This window comes from Ammodytes marinus, assembly GCF_949987685.1.
Source record: "Ammodytes marinus genome assembly, chromosome: 12".
Classification (NCBI taxonomy): domain Eukaryota; kingdom Metazoa; phylum Chordata; class Actinopteri; order Uranoscopiformes; family Ammodytidae; genus Ammodytes; species Ammodytes marinus.
In genome coordinates, this window is record NC_137216.1 from 14,197,771 (window position 1) to 14,205,148 (window position 7,378).

Sequence of the window (7,378 nt, forward strand, 5' to 3'; positions counted from 1 at the left end):
AAACGTTCTTGTTTCCCTTTTAACCTGTAATTTTTTTTTTTTTTTTTTTTTTTTGGTAAAATGTTTTAATTCTTTTATTTAAATGTTGTATTTTTATCCATGTTTTAAATTTGTTCATTTTTTTTTTTGTATTTGTATTCTTTATTTGATTTTAACCCTGTGAAGCACCTTGAGTGGCCCTGTGCCTGAAATGTGCTCTATAAATAAAATTGCCTTGCCTTGCCTTGCCTTAAAGGCCCTACAGTTTGCCCAGTTGTGACATCACAACTGGGCAATCTGTAGGGTTAGACAGTGAGACCATACCACACTCATCCTGCCTTTTCTCAGGCTAGGATGAACCGATTTCTAAAATGTCTGCACATTTATACTACATAGGATCTCAGAGTTCAATGCACCTTCATATTTCCACTGGAGAAGTAGGCCTTTAAGCACATTTACTCTCGACCTTCAACTTCTGGATTATTCAACTTCAAGACGATGAGGGGTCAATGATAGAACCGATGTCCTTCAATAGAATTCTTGACATCTTATGGGTTTGTGATCTTAAAATCTTCACCACAGTATGTTTCATATTCATTTTTGCTCACAAGGTCAGTAAGAGTTTCACATGCTGATTTTTTTTTCGTTGTGTGAACTTTCCTCTTCCACTACTCAGCTTTCCTGCTTTCTCTTTTTTTTCTGAGCTGTTTCTGTGTCTTAATAGCTCTTTTATACAGTGCTATCAACTCATGCTCTCTGACTACACCATGCTCCGGCGGCGAGCCATGAGTGCAGAACACCAGAGCTGACACTGAGCTGACAGAAAGCAACAAAGACTGTCTTTTCAGGCTATGCTTATGCCCGCGGCTTTGCACAATACACACATTACATATTAAAATGTTCTACAATGCTCCAGATTTCACTCAACATGTAAATGTTTAAGCTTTAGAGGTAAACTGTGTATGGTATTACGCATGGTTATAAGTGGATTAACCTTACAGCATTCAACAGGTGGAACATTGAGTGTGTCAGATACAACTAAGCATCCAAGAACAATACTCAAACCACTGTCACACCACTTCACACAGCAATACATGTTGGTCAGACGGTCTCATTAAAGGAAAACATTCATTATTTACATGATTCATTTACATTTCTTCTGTGTTTAAAAGATAACTTAATTTAACTTGAGGAATCATTAATGCAACTTAAAAACAACAAGAAAACCCTCAACCCTACTCTGTGATGTTCAGTTCTGTACATTCTTACTTTTTGTTTTCATTTTTCTATTACGCCATACATTGAACATGAGCAGATCAATCGCGAGGGTGATGAAATAACTGAGAATCAGTGGACTTCTCCCTGTAATTGTACCCTGGTGGATATTGGAGCTCTTGAAAAGTCTTGCCCCTTGAATCTGACACTCATGAAATATTTTTTTGTTAATTGTAAATCTGAAAATACAGAGCTTTGATAACATACTGTAGGCTATGTTTACATTTGACAATTTCCCATGTTTTGCTATCCTGTCATTTGCTTTCAACGGTTGTGTTTTTATTCCGAGACTCTTAGCAGCCACAGCTGCCAACATTACAAAGGTCATCTAGAAAATAGAGAATATATACTCTATAGCACAGCACAGAAAAAACTATGTTCCATTAGTATTATAATTAAAATTAATTTTGACAAATATGTAAGCAAAGCAAAGCCAGGCAACTGTCCCATTTAACCAAATGCAGTCGTCAACAGTTGGAATCGGCCTTGCTAATTTGAGCTTGTTAAATGTCACACTGAACTGTGGCGGCAAAGCAGGGTTAAAAAGCACCTAGCAGCCACTCTGAATTACTATGTATAACTTGATATTGTGCAAATTAGATTTAGTAAATGGGCTGCTGAGCTTGGTATAATGTAAGAGACTGGAGTATGTGCAGTTTGGGTCGTACCATCTTTCAGGCTGTATCTTCTTTCTCCTCGATATTTGACGTGGTGTGAGCTGTCATGTGGTGAATGCATAAATGATCTAATTTAAACAACATTAAATGATAATAGGTAGCACTGAGTAATACGCCTATAGTGTGATGCACTGTAAGGCAACAAATGAGGTGGGGTATGCATGTGTTTAAGAACTTAACATAACAACTTGCTGGGAGGAAACTCTGATCTTGATAGCAAAAGCACACAGTATTGATCACCTGCCCAATGGCCAATTAGCTGGAGACGCCTTCATCAGGCTGCTCTGCATGCTCTCAGTGGCGGACCCAGGCTGCCTGCGGGGCATTACATTACATTTATTTGGCTGATGCTTTTATCTAAAGCAATTTACAATAAATGCATCCAAACATGTGGGTACTACTTAGAACATGTAAAAGCACCAGCAAACAAAGTTGTGATCCATTTATGTAGGGAATGTAGGGAAGCTTTTATGTCACTGCATCCAATGTTTTACACTGGAAGGGCACCCCAAGGGCACCTCATTACATTTCTACATTGTTTTTTCTTTCACTTTAACACAACCAGGTATATGACTAATATTGGAACCTTACTCATAATAAGTTAGGTTTCAATGAGATAACTCATTGGAGTAACCACCACATTAGGACAAGCTACAGTATGGGCTGATCCTCTGCATATTCTTCAATTTCACAATCGTTCGAAAGGTCAAGAGATGCTGTCGTGAGCTCGGAAGCAGAAAGAGAGTGAGCAATGAACATTGATTCTGCCATTGGAAACGGAGACCTTTGGATATGTGAGCTGAGTTTATTCAAGTGGAGATTGACCCACTTGCTGAGAACAGACCGTAACACAACAGAAGTATTTGGTGGAAAGGATTCTCTGAGAAACCCTCATTAAAAGCTGTGAATACACAGGGCTTCAGGGTCACATAGAGAGATATGGTGTATCTTTGGTCTAGTGAGGAAGGAAACCAGCAAAGCGGGAATGTCAGTTTGAGGGACTTCAGGCTTCACACATGCCTGCCTCTTGGACTGAACTCAACTTGATGTTGCAACACCTCTGACACACAAGAGGCGTTTCTGAATCACTGTATCTTTAAATTCTCAAGATATTTTGTTTCCTCTCCAACCTCAGAAGTTCATTTTAAAGGAAATATGTTTCTGGACTATGGAGAAATACACGAGGAGCATCTTCATCCTGGTGTAGTGCGGGATCGACAAACATTCCATTCATCGCCTACTTGAGTGGGTTTTTAATCTCAAAGGTCATGTGAAAGACAAAATCAGCACACTTTCTCTCCTTTCTCAATGAAATATGTAAATTGTTCATTATTCTCCAGCTTAATCACACTACATATTATTAACAAAAAATCTACACAAAGCAAAAGTGCTCCTAATTCAGAAAAATGCCCGTGTGAGTTGGATGAAAGAGTTATTCATTGTGTTCCTCATTAAATTGTTAAAATTACAGCTTAATGTGTTTAGGTCCATGCCACACACTCCAGCCATCATTTAAAAGGAGTGCTCAGGCACAGGCTCGTTGTTTATGGTTTTGTGTATCCCTCTAAAAACTAGTCAAGCACAGCTAAAGGTGGCCCCATACTCCATATTTATGAAATTGGCTCTGTGTGAAATTGGTTTTTGCCTAATGGATCCCTGCATGGGTGCTCCGCCTGATACCTCTGCCTCAGCTTATCGTCACCGGAGTCGCACTGAGGACAGGGAGACAGAACAGGAAAAGGGACAAATAAATGGGAACAAAGCTACAAAAAATATTAAGCTAGAAATTAAAAAATTGAATCGAGCATTTAAAAATGATCCAAGTTTATTGATTGAAAAGGAAAAGCAGAAAATAAATACTATGAGCTTCATTCACATTATATTTAGTTTATGAAGGATAAAAGATTTAAACCTCTTAGCGATTAAACACTGTTTTGGTGAAACACAACATCAAGTGATGGAGGACTGACAATTGCAGCGTGGCATAGTTCTCCCATTTAGAGGTAAACTCAAGCTAAACTACACCGGGGATCCAGGGACTGTTGACTGTTAGCTTCTGCAGGCACAGTGTACATGTGCCTGACCCAAAACTTTAACACACATTTCAACTTTGGTGAAGCAGAGCGTCGAACAGGACAATGTGGGCAATATAAAGTAAAACGCTTGCCTCCACTACATACACCCCCCCCCAGTATCTCTCTCTCTCTCTCTCTCTCTCTCCTGAGGACCAATCGGGTGGCCAACGAGGCCGAGGTCACAAAATGCAGTGTGTCATTGACAGCCATTTTGGATTATGGGAGAAAAGAAAGTGGAGAAGAATTGCTGGATGAACCTACACCTCTTTGTGTAAAGCCGAGCACCATTAAACAGGAATTGGAAGGATTTCATTATTGTCAGGTCAAAACACACCTCACAAAGGGTCATAACTTCTGTATTATGGACCAGGGCTCTGGCTTTAGTGGCAATGCTTTTCCTTCTCAATGGTCCACCAAATCTGTTTTGTGCTTTGGACCAACATAGCTCTTACACATTTCACTGTGAGACTGGGTTGACTGTGGGGATGTTAACACTGTGGCTCAGAGTTTGTTTTGGGATCTACAAAAAGAGTTAAAGGCCAACAACAGACAAAACGATAGTACCAAAGAACCTTTATGAAATGTTTGTTAAATACAATGCTGTCACTGAACGATGTCTGGCAAACATTTGTGTCATTAAATCAGAAATTAAATCAAGCTCAGAGTGCATAGTTCATGAAGCTTTATGTTTTCTTAAGAATCTGACGGATTTTCCCACGAGACATAATGGCCTCACTATTCTATTTTTAGCCAGTAAAGTGGTGGCAGAGATATCTTTGTAACTGGAAAAAGCCCAGGGATTATAGGGGAGGAAGGGTGAGAGAGGGAAGGAGGGAGGGAGGGAGGGAGGGGTGGATGGATGGATGGATGAAGGTTGGCTAGAGCTGTCAGTCTCATCTCTCTCCTGTCTCTCTTCATCCATCCTGGCCATGCTGACAGCAGTCTTCCAAGCAGAACACCGCCTGCCTGCCAGGTAATTCATATTCCCTACCTGCATAGCCCACATCCCCCACACCAACACCACCACAGCACCACCCACACAAGGAGACAGACATGCAGGGAGGGACTGCCGAGAGAATGGGAAATGAATTAGAGGGATAGTGCAAAATGAGGGGCGGAGAAGAAAGATAGAACAACTCGGATGGCAACATAATGAGAATGTTGGATTATTCACTAATTCATTAACTGAATGTATTTTATTAAAGAGACTTTAATCCCACCCATGTTGAGGTACAAGCAATTTGTTGCTGTTGGTAATATAAATCCGATGTGTAATGCAGAAGTGGAGTATAGCGGTATAGGTTAGTTGGTGCTAGAGTTGTGTTGTGCATTGCCAAACGCACATATCTCCACACTATATGTGTTTTCACTCTTCCAGACAGGAGTAACAATGTAAACAGCTCATCCACAGCTCCATCCTTCCCATCAACTAAGAAAGTACAACAAACAAATGATACATTCCTATTGCAATTCAATTCTGTATTCTCCAACTCTAGGATATATCTCTCCATTTATGCAACATGTTCAGAGCCTGCAGCAGAAGCACCTTTCCTACATACCCAGGAATACTATGATTATATGTGATATTGTATTATTAATTGTGCGACATGTTATATTGATGTCTGTCTGTGTGTAATGTTGCTTTGAACTGAACCTTGTTACCATGGTACCGAAAGTAACTTCCAGCAACTCTGGTTGTGTGGTCATTAAAGCTCAACAGCACCACTAGGACAATGAGGTGTCTATTAGCAAAGCCTAAACCAGCTGTTTCCTGCAGACACATTTGGACAATCAAATTTAATTCAATTTAACTTGGCAACACGTCTACTGTATTTAGTATTTTCCCGTTTATTGCAAGTTGCTTTGGACAAATTGTCTGCCACGTTCTCTGATCTCCTGTATTTCCACGAGTCATTGACGTAATAAGTTATGTACCGCTTATAATAATGTGTTTGGTGAGTAAAACTGAATGTAAAGCATAACCTTTGTACCATGTTTGCAATACAACTTCTCAGGGAACCTTTAAAGCACATCCACATTGATGTTACCTTTCACAAAGTTGGTTTACCTCGCATGTGACAATCATGTGAGGCAGGAACTTAACAAATGCCTAATTGTTTAAAAAAAATTATTGAGGTTGTTTTAATGTAAACATCAGTGATGTTATGATATGCAATCATACGGATTATAACCACTAAGAAAGCTCAGAAATGTCCTTATATCCCCTTACAAATGAGTAAGCGTATGTAACAATATAGTTTTGTGACATAACTTTTACTTCAGCAGGTTATTTTCCCAAATCCGAGTTGAAAGCAAAATGAACATATATTGGTGACTTTCAAAAAGGATATGCAGCATGTCGAGATACATACAATTCAAACATTAAATAAAAGTATGAACTAGAAACAGAAGAAAAATTAGCTCCAAAGCGTTTCAAAATAGTTTTGAAACCCCTTACCCAGTCTTTTGAAATGCTGTCAACACATGTGAAGACATCTATTGTATGACATCTACTGAGCGTATGACACTAAACTATTATTCACCACTGATAAAAGACACATTCATCTTTGTCATAATGTTAACGCTTACCTGCCCATTATCCCCAAATGGCCTTGTTAAAACTCATTCTCAACACAGCATGTGACTTTGACACCAATGACTTGGATTGCCAATAGACGCTGTTAAACTACGTCATCCTGTTGAAAGGAAAATTCAGATGCGTAATTTCGGAGGGCAATGAAACTACTAATTTTATTGTTTATGTGAGAGTCATTGTGTGTTGAATATTCTTCGTCTAAATTTGATGGAATAGACATTTTCTTTTGTGCTGTAATATGAACCATCCACTGCCAGAAATGTTGCGTAACACTTTCCCGACCATTTCCCTGTCTCACTTTTCGTCCTTTGCGATTCAGGAGACATCAGGAAAGAAATCCCAGCCGTCGGATGAGGACAGATTGTGGGCCTCTGTAGCGTAGCGTAACCGATAGGTGATTGGATTGAGAATGATTCCCTCTAATGACGAGGCCGGCTCAAGGCTGTTAGTGGTAATGAGAACACGGTACGTGCACAGAACCAGACACTACTTTGCCTCCCAATGCAGCGCTGGAGGCCAGGAAGCACACATACACATCACACACACACACATGGACACACAAACAATACAGACACGTACGGACCCTGATACAAGGACAAGCACCAACTGGCATAACATGGGTAAATTGTACTTCACTAAACATTCTGTACTCAACTGGCGCAAGGTTACACCAACCTGAAACAAAGGGTACAAGCATTGTAAAGGTGAACATGTTTAATTACGGAGACCAAACAAATTCAATCAACTGTGTTTGCTCGTTTTTGGGTTGAGAATAC